Below are 18623 nucleotides of genomic sequence, written 5' to 3'. Positions count from 1 at the left end.
CTTTTCCTTCCCCTTAATGACTCTAAATGATTTTTCGTAGTTTTTGCAGTTATTTGATAGATCTTTTTGCCAGCCGCAATCAAAACACATTTGTTCAGGCTTTCGGCAAGAGATTTTCTGGGTCATTAATAAAGCAACGCGACACTTTTGGATGCGAATTTTCCCTTCAGCATTTTCCCATAGGGATATGCTTCTGCATTTTCTATCTCTCTCCATCTTTACCCAAACAAAAGCTACTTACTGTGAGCCCCCGCAAAATAAGGAAAGAAGGAAGCCTAAATATAAAATGAAAATAAAAGAAGTTTAAGCCACAGAAGTAGCAAGTTTTTCCTGCGCTGCGCGACACTCGCATTCGAAACTTTGGGCACTTTGGATCTCTTAGGTCTATCTCTTGCTGTCTCTGTCGCTCTATCTCTATCTCTTTTTCGGTGTGTCTCTGTCGCTGTGGAAGCTGTTGGCTACTTCCTCGAACCTCTCGCTCGCTCATAACAAAACGCTGCGACACAGCCGACATTGCATTTGAACAGTGGAACAAATTTGCAGCTGATTTATGTAAATCGCCAACAACGACGACGAGTTTTTATTTTAACGTTGCTTTTTTTTTGCGTCTACCCTTTTGAAGTGGGTATGCTGGGCCTGGAGAGTACTTTTAGAAGGCTCAAAATGAGGATGAAACTGTTGTTAGAGAGGGAAATTGCTTCCTATCACAGATTCTTTTACTTTTACCCACAATAAAATAGTTCAAAAAACGAATATTTGTCTATGAAAAACTTACTTATTTCTTTAGAGAATTTCGCTAAACTAAAACCACCTCAAACTCTCCTTCCGTTGCACATGAAAACTGCTCAAACTGTATGAAAAATGTATCCCAAAGGGTATCTAAACTCTTCGTCACTCAATGCCGACTTTTTTTCTCTTTCCTTCTCCTTCTTGTTGTTGTCTTGTGGTTCCCAATCAGCGTATTGAATGCACCCGCTACCGCTGCCGCCACTCCTCCTCCATCCAACCATCCACCAACTGCTACTCCACCGCCTCTACCACTCCCTAATCCTCTCCTGCTGCTGCTCTACTTGTTGTTGTTGCTGCTGTTGCTGGCTTTCTTCAGTTTTTGGGTCCGTTATTTGGACCCAAGCTCCATGTGTGCTGCCGTGTGTATCTAAAAGATACAAAACTGCAATTCATTCAGCGAAAATTTTTTGTTGGTCGTTATGAATGGAGCAACCCACGCGCTGCTTTGCTTCGCTTCGCTTCGATACTAAAAAGTGGCTCTCGTTGTGACTCTCTGTTGGGAGCTGCAGTTGACAACGATGCTGGCAGCGACTGAGACTGCGACTGCGGCAGCGACTGCAGCCATCGGATATTGTGCAGTTGTTGCTGTTTGTCGTCGTAGTTTTTTTTTCTTTGGTGTTTCTTTTACTGCTTCTCATTCATTAGCTAATTTTTGGTGTGTCTTTCGCAATAGGATGATAGTCACCAATCTAGGAGGATTCTTGGGCATAAACTGAGGTGGGAGATTGGCTTTAGCTTTTGATTAAGATAATTTAAAGGCAGATTTTTATTTGGAGTACGTAATTTGTAAGTAATCTATGGACCCGTTTCATGTGCATTTTTCTAATGGAACCTCTTAATATTTTTCTTACCTTTCTTCCACTTTTGACACCTTTTTATTCTATCTCGGACTATCATTAACTTATCAATCTTTTTGCTATAAAATTGTGTCCATTTCGAAGTATTTTCAACTCCTACATCTACTTCCATAACTGCCATTTCCTCCCTCTAATTTATTCCCCTTTTTAATAGTTTTTTGGAACACTTTTTAGTCCTATTCCTATTCCACCAGCTGTAATCCCAAATGCTCCAATAAATGCCTCCACAAATCCAGTTCCTTCGTTTCCCAAGATCACATTTACCCCTACAAATGTCCTCCTTCTATTCCTCCAAATTAAAACCATTTTTCAAGTGCCAAAATCTGCTGTCTTTATGCACACCCTCCTCCCAACTACCACACCACCACCCCGCAGCTACCCACCCACCGGACACGACACGACAATCGAAAAGCGATTGAAAATAAAAATCGATCAATGCCCCAGAGCTGTCAGGCATCGTGACAAGCGGCAAAACCAAAGCACCCAAAAGCTCAAGCAACAAAAAAAAAATAGAAACTCAACTCAAAAGTCAAGCCAAGAGTCGATGGGGTCGGAGCATGTTATGGTTTTATTTTTATTGCCTTGTTGTTGCTGTTTTAACAATATTTTTGCACTACGCTGTTGGCCAATATTCAAATGCAATTTATGTCATCGCCAGCTTGCATATGACGTCAGCCAGTTTTGACCATGGGATGTGGTTAGCAGTTGAGTTTACACTAACAGAGGGTATGGCAGCTATTGATAGAGGTTTGTAGAGCAGAAAGGGTAGCAGCTTCAACCGATGGGCACTGCTGCAAGGTGCATGGAGACTTGTGGGAAGCTTTAAAAATTATTTTTGTATGAAAAATTGCTTGAAAAAATACTCTAAAAATGTAAAATAAATATTTTAAAAAATATCGACAGCTCTTCCCACCTCAAAGTTGTTTATTTAAGTGTATCTCCGGCTTCTGCCTTTGCGAATTGCATCTTGTATATGGTGTTACTGTGCCGTGGCAGCTGTGTGGCAAGTCATAAAACTATAATGGCCGCAGCAGCAGTCAGTGGAAAAGCGAAGGTGTAGTGGGAAATAAGCCCATTCCGTGGATACAACTTTTTTTTTTTGCCATGTCCCGTCCCCAGCAAACTGCAAATTAATTACGAAGCCAAAGAATCCAAGAGATTTAAGTGTCCGCAAGTGTTCACATATCTTTTAGTGGTCGAAAAAAAAGATACTTTCCGATTATAGGTCTTAGATCTTTTTATGGGCATTTTCTCACATACTCGCATGGTATTTTGAATGGCGCTGCTCTTTATGGTTCTTGCCTAGATCTCTGTAGATCTCTCTCTCTCTGTAGAGACAATAACAGCCGTTGACAAACGCTTGAAATATGATAGTTCCGATTTGGGGAAACGGTTCTCCCTGCTGATCAGCTACCCACTGAGCTTTTCAAGCGCTTGAATTTCATTGAGAAAATGCAAAGATTTCGAAAGAAATGTTGAATGCAGCCAAATGAATGTTGAAGCATTTGACAGTTAATTTGTTTCCACATGAAAAGAAAAAACGTTCAAAAAGAAGTAAAGTTTTCCGGTCTCTGGAGAGACAGAGACATGCTAATGCGGTTCCGGTGTGCAGCAGCAACTCGATGGCTTTCGAACCTTTCGATGTCTTAGGGCTCCATGGTCATCAATTTGCATTTGGCTGCCCACACCACATTTTATGACTCGCGTGCCCTTTTTGGCACCTGGGGTTTCGTTTCTTCCGATGTCTTAAGGTTGGTTTTTGGGTCTGCTTCATTCATTCATGATTTCATCATTGAGCGGTTTCGTGGGCGCCCTTTTACTACGAAATTTTCATTCATTCATAAAAAAAAGCGCGCCTAGCCCTGAGCCCAGCAGCGGCCCAAAAAGATCTTTGAAACTTTGTGGTTGGGGGGGGAGACATTATCGGTAACATAATACACTCCCCTTCCCGGTTCTCTCTCGCGCATCGATTGCTTTTATTTGGTTAAGCTTGAGTGTTGTAGCTGCGTATCTATGTATCTGTATCTATGGGTTTTCTGTTGCTTCTGGTTGCATCTACCCCTCCTCCTCACTGCTGTGTTGTGCCTCGCTTAATTTTAGCAACATTTAACCCACTTTTTGTTGTGTATCTTCTCCTTCTCGAGGCGACTGCTGCTGCTGCTTCTTTTGCTTGATTTTGTTGTTTGCTAATGAAGTGTCAACAACAAATTGAATGTCTAACATTTGTTGCATGTCGCCAGTCGCAGCAACCACTAGCCATTCGTGGAACATATGTCTGTGTCTTTGTTTAATGCTTTAAATAAATAAAATTGTGAATGCAAATGCAGAAAATTGCAGCGAAAATAAAGCAGAGAAAAAGGCACAAAAAAATGGCACGCTAAAAATTGAATAAGAAATTTGATTACAAAGAGAGATAACGATGGCTGGCATACCCTTAAATGGAAAATACATAAATATAAATCGGACTTTTATAAATTTGAATTACAAATTAAATTTACTTGTTTGAGCAATTATGACACACTTTTTGTTGTTGTCTAAAAAAACGGGAGAGCTGTGCGAGAAGCTTCTGTGGGTCTGATAGAGATCATTTCAGAGCAGATGAATCAAAGGGAAGACAGAGAAGTAAATACAGTAAAGGTCTTCCCCTCGCTATTGAGGCTTTTTGAGGGATATGTTAGGTACATTTGAAGGGACATTTATGGCATATTTGGACCAATTTTAAGCAACACACTTAATGAATTAATTTCGCATTAATTTGATTCCATAAAAGTAACTCAAGAAATAATTCCACAACTAAAAATAATTTAATTTCTCCCAATACTTGACCAAATTCTGTATGCCCTTCCAGTTCCCATTCCCTAAACACCCCACCATACGCCACACAAAAAGTGTATTAATAATATAATTTATGCCAACACGTAGCCGCCACGTAGGCACAGTCGGCAGCAGGCACTGGCTTTGGCTTTGGCACAGAGACAAGAGACATGCCCTCGCCCAAGGCGCAATAACCAATTCATTCATTTCGGCGGCTTCGTATCTGTATCTGCAACTGTTGCTGTTGCTGCTGTTGCTTTTGCTGTTGCAATCATCGAACATCGCTGCTTGCCAAGTGTGTCGACGCCGCAGCAGGCAGCAGGCAAGCAGCAGCAGCTACTGCAACTACAAAGCTACAAGCTACAGCAACAACAACAAATAAAGTTAACATCGACAGACAACAACATCCGAGAGACGAGACGAGACGCGACAAGACGAACGATCAATTTGCATACAACGGCGGCCGTTTTGTGAATGAAAATATATAGAGATTTGTTGTTGTTTCGCAGCCAACAACAAATTAAAGCAACAAATGCAATAAATTGTTAAATTTTATTATTCTGCGACGGTGATACAGGGTGCTGCTTTAGCCGCGACCTACGCACAGTCCAGTGGCAACCCACACAAGCGGCAGGCAAGGCAAGGCAGGCAGCAGGCAGTCCGGCAGTCAGCCAGCGACAAGTATCTGTAAGATACAGTCAGAGTGTGTTGCGGCTAATTTGATTCTTGCCTAGTCCGCAAACGCTTTGCGCTAGTCAAAAGCTGCCGATTGTCGTTGGTTGTTTTTGCTGTGGTTTTTTGGACACGCCAACACAAAAAGATACACAGAGATAGCGCAGCAGATGGAGATACAGATAGAAAGATGGATCTACAACCGTTTGGTTTGTGTTCATTGATGATTTTGGTTACCCTGTGGCAGCGGAGAGTGGTGGGGTATGTTGGAATGGGAAGAGGCAAGAGCGTGATGCTGCTGAATAAAATTTTTTAGGATTTCCCTTTCGATAATTCATTTCTTGGAGATACCAAAAGGTATACAAAATGTTCATAATCTTAAAATTCAACAATGCAGATTCCTAGTAAAAGCTTTAATCTAACTATAATCCAAATGTGATTGCAATTGGATAAGTTTCGCAGTGGAAACAAATCCTTTTCCCAGCAGTCTTGCACTCCCTCTGAACTCTCAAGCGCATGACCTTTTCACATATTTCTCTTACGATTACTTAATCTGTCAATCAGATTTAGTTATTAATAAGAATTGTTATAGCTGTGTTCATAAATAAATCTGTAAATATTCATAAATATTTATTAATAAGAATTATTCTGGCTACAATATTCATAAAAATAAATATGTTCTTACAGACAGTTCTCATAAATCAGTCTACATGGCGAATAAACCTGAGACACTTCCTGAGACTTTCTCATTCAAGTACTACCCCAAATACCAGGGTAACACCTTGTCTACTCACTCCTATAAGTATTCTGGTGTATTCTATTAACTTTTTCTCCTTACTTCTCTGTTGATTCATTCATTTAATTTGTCTATTTTCTGTTGCTTGTGTTTCCACCATTTACTTTTCATATTAATTGCTAGCCTGATGCTGGCAACAACGTAAATGTGATAATAAATTATTACAGCAAAAGACATTTACTGGGTGGGCGAGAGAGCAGTACAACAACTCGGACAGCTAGACAGACAAGACAGACAGACAGACACTCAGCTTCGAAGGGAGTCAGTCGATCCGATCCATCGATCTATGGCGATTCTGTGGGACGTTCGCTGCTGCTGCTGTCAGACTTTGGCTTTGGCTTTGTGGCTTTTGTGATTGTTTTCAATGCGTTTTAATTATATATTCATCGTGAGCTAAAGCAAAAATATAGTTGTGTACATTAAGTAGATATTTCCTGTCCCCATCATAAGTGAAAGAAAACGGCAACCAGCAGCAATAAAAGCACTCGGCAGAACCAATTAAAAAAGAAATGAATCAAGTTATTGGCGAAGGTTAGCCACCCGATGAATTCTATAACCATAAATCACAAACGGATCACTTTCTAGGTAAAAGCTTGTTGGGAATAACTTGTCTACAAAAATTATGCGTTAAATAAATAATCAAGACTTGATAATGGCAGACTTTAAGTGCCTTAAAATTATTATCTAAAATTATTTGAAAGATCAGTTAATCAGACAAACATGAGCATGTTTTTGTTTTTTAGATAAGCAGCGAAATTTCTCATTAATGTTTTAGTGTTTTAGACAATCAATGGCCCATGTAGCTTAGTTCTTATAAAATTAATATTGGAAATCGCATTTTTATATGTTTTAATTTATGATAATTGTTATCTTTAGTGTTAAAAATTATTGATTTTTATGGCGTGCACGATTTGAGATTGTAAACTATAATATTTTATGCTAGAAACGAACCAATTTGAGATACGTTCTTGATTGCTTTTAAGAAAATTCGATCATATCCGAGATCATGATCTGTGATACTAAAATCTGTAAAAATGGATATTTTTCCTATAGAAACAAACAATTTCATCAGCATTTAAGATCACTTCTTAGTCAAAATCTATTTTAAATTAATTGATTCATCAGTTTCAACTCCATTCTTGAGTAGAGTTAATATTTTCTGTCTTTTCCCATGCACAACTTCTAGAGCCGACAAAGTCCCCATAAGCAAGCTGCCTTCTCCATTGATCTGCAGCCCTCCCTATACCATTTCCACCCATATAAAGCACAAACTATTTTCTCTGCGGAGAACCCATAAACTAAATACCAAAATCCGCCTGCACTTAACGCATCAACTGGCTGCAACACCGAGTAAGAACCCCAAAACGAACCCACGAATGCGAGAAGAAAATGATGACAAGCGCGATGAGAATTTATATGGGAAGCCATAAAGAAAGGCGACGGCATAAATAACATAAGGCTGTAGCGAAGCGTTGCAGTCTCCCAAAAGCATGAAGAGAGATCTCTCTGCCATGCCCAGTCCCATCGTGTGTGAGGGGCTGCCTGCCACACGCGCAACTAATTAAATTAAAGGCGATCGGTGCAGCGACAACGAATATGTTGGGTGGGTGTTATGTCGCGGGTTGCGCCTCCCCCCGAAAAAACTACTTTGTGTGTGAAATTTATGTGCAATAATTTAAAACGCTGATCGAGTGCGATGCTCGGTTCCCACACCCCCATTCGGGAACCTAGACGAGCAACAACAACAACAAATTGCACCCACATTCCATGCGAGTGTCCGAAATTGGCAAAAAAAAAAAGAGCAAAAACGCCTTCGGTTCTGCCTGCTCCGTGGGTGAGAGAGATCGGTTTCATTTCATTGCTGTTCATTTCATTTCGCTTTTATGGAGCAAGTTCAGTTGAGTGACCCCCGCAGTGGCACACATGTGTGTGTAGGACAATGTGGCATGGCACGCGACTTGCACACATCACGTGGGACCCGTCGCCGGTCTTCCGTCTCCAGTTCGGTGCGGTTCTCGCTGGCTTCGGGTTTCGTTTTGCGGTTGGGGTCCTCCTCCACAAATTCTGCGTGCTCTTGGCATCGACAAGTGTACAACGTTGGGGGATGTCGACGTAATGTCTGGCCGTCTCAGCGTTTTGTGTGTTTTTGCGGGGGTTGTGTTGTGCTTTTCCCACACACAGACATCTCCAAGAGAGAGGCTGGTCAACGGCAGGCCGGCCGGCACATCCACCCACCTGCAGTCGGTTGAAAGATCTGCCAAATGTCGGTCATTCCACAAGATATTCTGAGACCGAGTTCAAGGGCGGTTGCTCTACAAAAAAAAAAAGCAGAAAAAACCTTTTGGCACACGCCAGAGGCACAACAGCAGCGGCAGTGGGATAACCACATGGAGGCGTCCGTGGCACGCTTCAATCTTTCGCGCTCTCTCGTCGCTCTCTGTCTGTGTGTGTGTGTGTTGAACGCCTCGTCGCCATTTTGGCCCACGTATTCTTTGGTGCTGCTAAATTGTGGCCTCTGAAACTTGCACTTTTAATACCTGCTGCAAAGAGACAGGGTATAAGTTCTAGTTTGAGGCATGTTGTTTTGGTTGCAGGCTGCCTTTTTCGCTCTCAGAAAAATCAGTATTAAAATCGAGAGATCTATCTGCTCCAAGCATCCACAGGTACCTCCTTTGTCTGTATAAAATGTTCATTTCTTCTGCATCTAGTACCGATGCGTAGATGTCATTGTCGTGTCTGGTCGTGTGCCGCCACAAATAAATCAACAACATGTTGGCCTGGCTGTTGCCCGTTTGCCTGCTGCCTGCCTGCCTCTATCTCGCTGTGGCATCCGGTTCGCCCATGGCTCAAAAATATTTTCTTGTATGCACAAGAGATTTTTTGTTGTATTTTCTTTTTTTTTTTTGCATTTTATTATTTTTTATCTGGCATTATGCAAACGGCGACTCAATCAAGGCATTTTATTAACGCATTTTCGAGGTTTTAATTTGCAATATGGAGAGACCCAACGATGTCTGCCGCAAGGACGTCGGAGGGGCCGTATTGTTGGCGCTGTGTGTTTTTTTTTTGTTCGTTTCTTTCGGGTTTTGGGCCATGTGTCGAGTGTGTGACTGTGTGTGAGGCTGCAGCGCCACAAAACATGGCAGTCAACAAATTTACGACATAATAATTTACATTTATCTGCCTGCAACGAGGCAGTCAACAAAAGCAACAAAAACAACAAAAAACTGGATACCCAATGTGTGTGAGTGTGTGCGTTTTCATAACAAGAAAAGGATAAGAAAATCTTTCCACAAGTCGAAGTTAGAATGTCCTGAAGGGGATCTAGAAATAGAGTCACTTAAAATATGGGAACTTGCTGAGAAATTGAAGATGAATGATACATATTTCCTTTACAAAATTGTCACTTTAATTTATTTAAAATTAAAATCGTTTAAGAAGCAATCAATAAAACTTGTGAATACTATTTTAAGGAGCTCAAAGACACATTAATATAATACATTTGTAAATGAAGGCAGCTTTACAGCATTTTAAGACGCTGTTCCCATTGATTTTGAGGCAAATCTTGAACAGAAAAATATTTTTAAAACTTATTAAGGCTGCAGGTGAGACTTCCAATCTTAAAGTTTATAATCTCACCAGTTTTTATGGCTTTATACAAAGAATATTCCATACCCAAGACATATAAATGTTAAAACATTTTGAAGGTGCACTGAAAGCGAATTAGAATACAAATTTTCCATAATTAAATGGGTTTTTCCTGAAATAATTTCCCAATATAAATTATTTCTAAGTCCAACAAGATCCAACACCTTTCGCATACCCCTACAACCCAATTCCCGTGCCAAATATCTTCTTTTTTTGTAAGTGTATCAAAAGCCAGCGCCATGTTGTTTAATAAGTTACCTTCTTGCGATATGTCGACGTTGCGCCGTCAGAGCCACAACAGCCACAGATCCCAGAGTCAGCGAGACAGACGACGACGACGACGACGCAGAGCCGTCCGTCGCCTCTTTATCAGTTTATTACTTGGCAAACTTTTCATTTTAATATCATTTCGCATTTGCGCAATGCATTTGTTGTTGCTGCTTTTGAGCGACTTTTAATTTTGAACGCCTTCTTATGGCAAGGCCTCGGCCTGAACCCCACCTCCCTGCCCAGGAGCTCCACAGATCCACAGATCGTTGGTTGGTTGCGCGACGGCTACGTGCAAAAAAATATGATAAATGTTTACCGGTTTTTGTGATTTCCTTTTTTTTTTTGTCCCTCTTGTCAACCGGTAAGCAAATGAAACAAAGTAATGCAATGATTCCTCACCCTAGGACTGGAATTATTTCTGTACATCCGACGAAGAAGAAGTACTTGCACTGCAGCTCTGAGTAGCCAAAAGAAGTGGCATAATCAAAGTCTTGAACAATTTTCTCTGCAGGAGAGAAAGGACTAGATATCATAGAAGAATGCGATACAAAAACCAGAGCTAAAAGAGTACGCGTATAGTTCCTTCTTTTCTGAGTTAACGAATGAAGCAAAATGTCTCCGAATGAAACAGAAATCAGAAGAGTATAAATATAAACAGCTCTGTCTTCTAAGCGATTTAAAATAACTAAGAAAAATCACCCGAAAATGACTGTAAATTTTAATAATTCTCTGATTTTCGAACGAAATTAATTTCATGCAGTCTGTGGAGAACCTGAAGAGAAGATAGAACCTGAGGGTATACAAATGTAGTACAGAAATATAATAGATATCTTCCAAACTTATAAAGTCAGCAAAGAGAAAGCTTTTCATTCATAGAACTTCCACGTAGAACTTTCTACTATGACAGCTGGTATTATCCCCGGTATTATCGCCGCTTGTGTCCCTGATTTTGTATGACAAACTTTGAACTTGTCAACTGGTGGAGAAAATAATATTTGTACGTAGCTCCCAGAGTTCAAAGTCAAGGAGAGACAAGCTTTTCAGCTGCCTTTATCTATATTTTTACATCGCTCTCTCATTCTACAGTTCTCTTTCGACTTGGCGCTCTTTCTACAACTCTCTTTAGATCTCTCTCTTCCTATACCCATTTCTACAACTCTCTCACCCTCTGTGGCTATGCCCGAAAATCGATAGAGCTAAATATTACCGGCAATTTTCTCCTGCAAAATTCTGCAACCATTTCTCACTCTCTTTTCCTTTAGATTGGCTCTCTCCCTACCTCCATCCTTCTTTTTCTTGCTTGCGTAGATATTTTTATGAATGAAAAAACGCCACCGAATTCATAGCATACTTTGTAGGGCGCCTGCGTTGCCTCTGTGTGTGTGCCCGTGTCCCTCTGCGTGCCTGTGTCCCTCTGGGAGTCTATGTGTGCGTGCCTGCATATGCGGAAGTTTTCCTATGACGAAAGCAAATGGCCTCTCCCTTCCCCCTCAGCAATGTCCTTGACTGCTGGAAAGTTTCTTTCCTTTTTGTTTTCCATACAACAACAGGTGGCAATTTTAAAGCTGTCTCCTCATGCTTTTAGGGGCTTGGGTGCTTTTTCCAAGCGCTCATTTCCCCCACCACAGCCGACTCTTCCGTTGACGTAGTTTGAGCGGCGACAAAGTTGCGCGACAAGCCATAAATTTTCATTTAGATTGCTGTACAGTTGACACTAGACCGCTAAAAATAGTTCCCCCGATGGCAAGAGGGAGTGTAAAAGGGTTTTTCTTGCGAAAAAATTGTACAAGAAATTGTTATTATTCCCAAAGGGGGTAATCAAAGGTACAGGAAGTAAAAAGCCATGAAGAAGATGTTGTAGAAGACCTTGAACTAAAGTTGTTCCTTCATGAAAAAGTAGAGAAAACTCTGACTTTATCACAGTTATTTTAAAACGACAAAGCTGGGTGTATTTCTGTGCCGTTTGCTCAAAAATATATCTTCTCTTATTTGTCAAAATTTATTTGGTAGAAAAAAGAATACAAAAAGAAACTTTTAACAGTTTCCCATACCGGGAATTGAACCCGGGCCTCCCGGGTGAGAGCCGGGTATCCTAACCACTAGACAATATGGGAGATGATAGATACCGCGGCACATATTTTCCATAGGCAACGTAGAATCTACTTAAGAACTATTTTTAGGAACTTGGAGATCTGTTTCGCATTTAATTTGGACGAGGAAGGAACTTCAGAAAAACATTTTCCACATCTTAATCGATCCACAGTTTGTAATTAAATTTCAAGCAATATGCGTTTATGTTTTGATAAATTTCCTAACCAAAATATAATATAGAAAATCTGTCTGAAATTTTAACTACTTACAGTAGCTGCTTCTAATGCACGTTTCTCAATGGTGAAATATATTTTTCTATAACATCAGTCGGGTCTCAGAATATTTAAGTCACCTGACGTGGCTCTCTAGCGCCCCGTTTCGTATGTGTTTATCTCGGGCGATGATTAAGCCGGCAGTCAGCAGCAGCCATGAGAAACTTTGCATTAACTTGTTTTCGTGTGGCTCTCGACGCAAATGCTACCATAAATGGTGCGTGTGCGCCGTCAAGAGGTTGAGAGAGAAGCGCAAAACCGCAATTAAGCACAAATCACAAAAGTTTGCCCAAAATTGGACACAAGACCAAAAGGCCAAAAGGGAATTCAACCAAAAAGCAAAGAAATGAGCGCATGATAAAGCCGAAAACAGTGACAGAGGAAGGTTATGAAGAACGAAGCTTGAGATACTCTTAAAGTTACAAAGTATTGTGGAAATATTTAACAATTGAAAGAATTTTTAGCTACAGAATTGATACTTTCATTTACTCTGAAGACGCTTCCTTTTCCTCATTGCAAACCTCTTATTCAAGTCCCCATTCCCCTTTTTAAAAGGGCATTCCCGAAGCTTAAACAAAATTTGTGATGCCTACTTTTGACCAAATTTGGTCGGTGGCATTTATCGCTTTTTGTATCTTCTTTCATTTTCTTACTTGACCCGTTTTTCAAGCCTCAGCTTTTAAAAATAAAATGTTAAAAATTAAAAATTATTAAGTATCTGACATTTTATGTAAGAGGTTTTATTTTGGGGGGGTCTGGAAACTTTTGAATGGGGCATGGAATGAGTAGTGGCTGCCGCTTCTGCAGACACATTTTATATATCGCCTGCCTGTCTGTCTGTCTGTGCCACACACTCTACAGCTGTACATGGATAGGTGCTGCTTGCTGCATGCAACACACACGCCATTTGACTGCATTCACTGTTAATTAAGAACAACAACATCCACAATGATTCATTCTGTTTGCAGTTTTAAGACTTTTCCACTTCGTGTTCAGCATTAATTTGCCGTGAGATTATCAGACATTAGAACGGAGGCATTAAAGTGTCCCACAAAATCATCAAGGAAATGTAGAAATCATCTAACAATTGCAGTTGACTAATGGACAGAGTCTCGAGGCGAGGGCTACTCTTTAGAGTATAAGCCATGAAGGATGTGGCTATTATGTCTAAATAAACAAGAAAGAAAATATGTAAAAAGGATAAGAGGGTGACTAAACTACCCATAAATGTATGTTGAGTTTAACTATAATTTTATATGATAAGTTTTCTCTCGAATGGATTAAACTTTTGTCAAGATACTACTGGGATAGCCGCCTAGCCGAAACAATTTGAAATTTTGTTTTGTGTTATGTCTAACATAAAGAAAATACAACTTGAAACGGCTTTACTTCGAACTGGTGGTCCAGCTACTCTTTCTAGACTGCTAAGCCACACTGGAACAGTTTTGTTTATTTATTAAATAGTCTTTCCTTAAGAAACAATTTATTAATAATTGATGGTATGAATTATATTTGCTTACCTTATCTTTGGACATCTCTCTTAATTATTTCCGGTTTTAGTATGTATTTTCGTCCGTGGAGAAGCTAAAATAATAAGAAAAAAACGCATATTCATAAGAAAAAGAGTTCTTGTCAATAATAGTGATGATATTTCCATTAAATGGCAATGTTGGCTAGAGAAAATTGCTTGCCTTTGCAGCACAGCCTAGGCACAATTACAATGTGCTTGGCATTCCCCAATTTTCTATTCAATTCCACAAAAAATCCCAAAAAGATAGAAAGAGAGACCCTGTTTTCTATTTAGATAGTGTATACATTTTTTTGGAATGCAAAAATGTCACTTTGGCAAAAGAGAAATTTCATGTTTCGAATGCCAAATAAAAATAAATAAAAGCAAAGCAAAGAATAAAACCTGGAAGCAGTTGGAAAAGAATCTACAAAAAAACACTATTTGAAGCTATTTTCGCCACACACAGAACTTGCGGCCGGCCTGACACTCGTCTGTGTCATTGTTGAAAGTGTAGTTGTTGCAAGTTGTTGCTGTTGCTGCAGCGTGCGCCTGTAAAGTGTTTGTGCATGCCACACGACGATTCTGCAGCCGCAGCAGCAGCAACAGCAACAAAAACTAAAGGAACGCGAATGAACAATATGTAGGCGTATTTTGATTATGATAAACTGGCGAATTATGTTGTCACTTTGCATTTTTCTTATAGAATGAAATTATATTTTATAAAGCGCTTCTCGCTTTCTGCCTCCGTCTCTCTGCTCTGTCTCTTTGCACTCCACTCAAGAGAGTTCTCCGTTGGCTTTTAAAGACTTGGAAAATATTTACATGTCATGGCATTTGAAGGGATTTATGTGGCCCCAAATGGTAGACTGGAGACGGAGACCTGCCTCCTGACACTCGTAGACGACGGATGAAAAATGACAAAAAACCGAACACAAAACAACAAAAACTCGGTCGCATTTTCAAGGGGTACTTCTTGTATGCCTATTCCCAAAAAAATAGACATTTCTTTTACCAATTTGTTTGGCTTAACCATGGGATAAAAAACTATATAGAAAAGAGTCCAAGAAAAACGTTTATTCCACAGATATTTCATATATCTGCCACGTATGTTCTGGATCTGTATTTGTGTGTTCTTCTGCTCTAAATTTAGTGTCTTCAAATCTATTTATAACATTTCACGTAACGAATATTAGCTGTTTTGGTTGATTATTGGCACACAACAAAAAAAAATATGCCCCCCAAAATACTTTCCACTAATTATTCCGCCAAAGACGACGTCAAGTTCATGAGAATTGAGGAAAAACTATGACGTCGCTAAACAAAAAACCCACACGGAAAAATCCAAAACGATAGAACGAGAGAGCGAAGCAAGATTGAAAGAAATAAACAAAATCTATCTATAGGTCGATGTTCTAGTAGTTCTGTTCCTAAATATAGGATTGCAATTTTTGTGGGGTTCATCATGGGTGGATGGGATTAGGAAAAATGTTCTATAAATATAAGAAAAAAAAGAGAGATAAAAGAGGGAAAGCGAAGAGCGAAGAACACTGGGAAATGGGGCACTAAATCAATAAAAACTTTTCAAATACTTCTTTTCCGTGTGTGACACACTTTGGTTTTCTTTTTCGGACAAGACTGCAAACATTAAAAATTACAAGATCTACAACCCAGGAATGTGTCGTCTGAATGTATCTATAGAAATATATATACAAATTAATGGCAATCTGGCAGCGTAAACACGACACGAATTTGTTTCATTTCGTCCCATTGTCACAGGCCCAGAGATAGTTTCGTGTCATTAGCCCGAAAAGATGCGGAGAAAGAATTCTTCTCTTGGAAAAATTAATGATGCAACTTTGTGTGGCACACGGAAGTGTGTCATGGATTTCCACACTCACTCAAAAGCAAAGAATCTGCTCATTAGCTGCAGCGTGGCCCTCGGCATACTCCGATATTGGAAATTAGTTCGTTTTGGTACCGATTTCCCGGTTGCCAGGCCCCCCGTTTGTCGCTCGTTTAATCAAAAAACCGGGAGATATATATCCCTCTCTCTGGTTCGATATCTATCCACGTAGACAGACAGACAGACATTCCCTAGTGGACTCTATATTTAGCCATGTGACATCCTACCACTCGTATATATCCGAGGAATATCGGCGTAGATTATGCTTGATTGACGCACAAGAGCGGGAGGCAAAACTGTGACGCTGCCTTTGGGGGTTATCTTTTATCTTTATGTTCCCATAATGTTCGGTTATCGGTTATCAGTAGTGTCCATCGCTCTGTGACGTCCATGCAAATGATATGGAAAACAATGTCAGAAATATTTTGCAAATTCATGTGGAGGATAAAAGGTTTTAGCGGGAAAAATGAGTGCAGAAAAATTGGAGAGAAAAATGCTACTTTGGAGAGTTCAATGGGAGATCTGTAGAAAAATTGGAGACCATAAAATGTGGAACATTCACTGAAACTCCTGGCAGTTTTTCGGCAAAATAACTTTCAACTTTAAAACTATTTCTTTCTGCAAGGAAATCCCCCCTTAAACCATCCAATTGCTCAATCATTCTCATAATCCAATGGCACAAGAAAACACACACCAAAAGTCTATTCACAGCCAAAAGCGACAAAACCAAGAAACGAAAAAACAAAGAAAAATCAATCATAAAATAAAATTTAGAATGAAAATTAAAGAAGATTGGGTGAGGGCAGAGGCAGATGCAGCGCATAAAAATATTGCGCATTTGTCACAATTCTAAAATTAAGAAAATGCTCCAATAATAACGTGGCTTTATTTCACCTCCCTTTGCCACCCAGTCCTGCCATCGCTCCATCTTCGCTCGACAACAAATCGTAATATAAACTATCAGCGGCGTTTAGTGGGATTAACTTTTTGTGGCCGAGTGAGGCGGAGACACAGGCAGCGTCATAAATATCCAAATGAGAAATGTGAAAATGAAAATCGTTCGCCATGCCTTGCCCCATGCCTCACACGCCTCATAAATAAAACCATTAAAATGGAATTCAATGAATTTGTTCTCTCAGTCGAACAGAAGAGCGCACAAAATGCAATATACAAATCCATCAACAAAAAGAGACAACAAACACAAAAAAAAAAACCAAAGAAAAAGATGCAACGGAATCTATTTTTTGATGCAGGCAAATTTCACCCAATTATTTGTAGTTTTGCCAATCATTGTTTTGGCTATTTTTGGGTTGAGATCTTGCACGTCATCAACTGCCTGCCACAATCGAGCAAAGGGGCAGTGCTGCGGTAGTGCCCAAAATATACCTTAAGACAGGCAAAAAAAAAAAAAGAAAGAAAAATCTCCTATAAATAGACACAAAACAACAAAACAATCGACGGGATGGGATGGGATGGGATATGCTCTTTGGCTACGTGAGCATCTAAAGCGGGAAAAGCTGATTAAGCGCCACAGAATTTTATGAACTTGGACGTGAAAAATCATGTGTACACCACACGAGTACACACACACACACGCTGCTGGCGGTGATGATTATATTTGTAATTATTTTGCGCTATTTTCACGCGGCGCTTTTCACGTCATTCCTCACGCGCGCACAGGAGAGAGCTAGATAAAGAGAGGTGGAGAAGGAGAGCGGAAGGCGAGTGAGTTGTATTCCATCGATCGATTAAGTTTTGGCTTTTAATTGTTTACTGACGTCCTCTTTGAGAGAAAGAGAAAAAGAAGAGACTGTGGGTTACCTTTTAATGATTTAATTTATTTGCAAAATATGTGCAATATTTATGGAAAACTATACAAAAGAATAGTCAAAATAAATCAGCGTAGATATTCCAATTATTTGGGGTTAAATATGCTAAATATATTCATGCACTTTTAGGCTCTAAAATCCCACTGCACACAGCTTAAATAATAGCCCAACATACCCTTAATTTTACACAAAGAAACAAAACAAAAATCCAGGGTATAAATACACAAACTAAAAGCTAAATATGTAGATAGATCTGTTGATATAGAATGGACCCCCTGCGCTGACTTTGGCCAATTTAGGTCTTGTTTCTCTTCCTCTGCGGCACACGAGTCTCCGCTGCTCTCTCTCTCTCCCGTTCTCTTTGCCTTTCCTGCTGCTCTCTTTTCTAAAATTATTTTTGTCTAATTTTCCCACAGCTGATTAGGCTGTGATTTTCCCCACACACACCAGCTGCTGTCAATCTCAGTGCAAAAATTGTTTCTACGTCTTTTGGCGGAAAATGATGAACAAATTTTTAATTTGTTTTGGTTTTTTTTTTTTTTTTGATTGGAAAGCAATTTTTATATTTAGTTTTTGTGAGTGAGGCACGCGTTTTATATTTAGAAACAGGAGATCAGCGAATGAGTGCGAATGAGTACTCGTAATTAAAGCAAAAACAACATTCAAAGCATTCAAAGCATTCAAAACATTCATGCAATCTATTTTCGATGACCCACTTTCACCGCTGAGCAGCTTATTCCTATTTGGGAACATATCCGTTTGGACTTCAAGTTGATTTGAGTTATTATTTATGCGTTTATTCATATGTTGTTTTGGTGCCAAAACTCATACAATTTGCAATTAGACAAAAGCCCCAGTCAGTCGCTCGCTTTGGTCAGTGGATGTGGATTGGCTGTGGGCAGGCAGCTAGGCAGACAGGCAGCTGCTAAACAATTGCCAGACATTTTGGGGGGCTTTCCAAAGACTGTTGAGATACATGCGACAGATGGGCAGAGGGAGACCGAGATGATTGCAGATGGAAGAGTATGGATGGTAGAGTGTACAGAGAAAGTTAAAACTACATTTTCCGAAGGGAAATCTAGAAAATTATTTGTCAATATTTAATGGTAATTTATAGAAATATTTAAACTTTTTTTTTACATATTTTTCCATTCGATTTTTGGCAAAATAAT

The 18623-nt window shown here is 39.7% G+C and overlaps 1 protein-coding gene and 1 non-coding gene across 5 annotated transcripts in view; one reads left to right on the top strand and one right to left on the bottom strand.

The window, feature by feature from the left end:
• The window catches only part of LOC117897003 (alpha-protein kinase 1), a 47179-nt gene that overhangs the window by 10015 nt on the left and 18541 nt on the right, over window positions 1-18623 (top strand). The window lies entirely within an intron of this gene.
• Window positions 11889-11960, bottom strand: Trnae-cuc. The gene has a single exon. It is a non-coding gene; the product is annotated as a tRNA-Glu (tRNA).

This window comes from Drosophila subobscura, chromosome O (genome assembly GCF_008121235.1).
Source record: "Drosophila subobscura isolate 14011-0131.10 chromosome O, UCBerk_Dsub_1.0, whole genome shotgun sequence".
Taxonomy (NCBI): Eukaryota; Metazoa; Arthropoda; class Insecta; order Diptera; family Drosophilidae; genus Drosophila; species Drosophila subobscura.
This window is presented reverse-complemented; position numbering and strand designations above follow the sequence as displayed.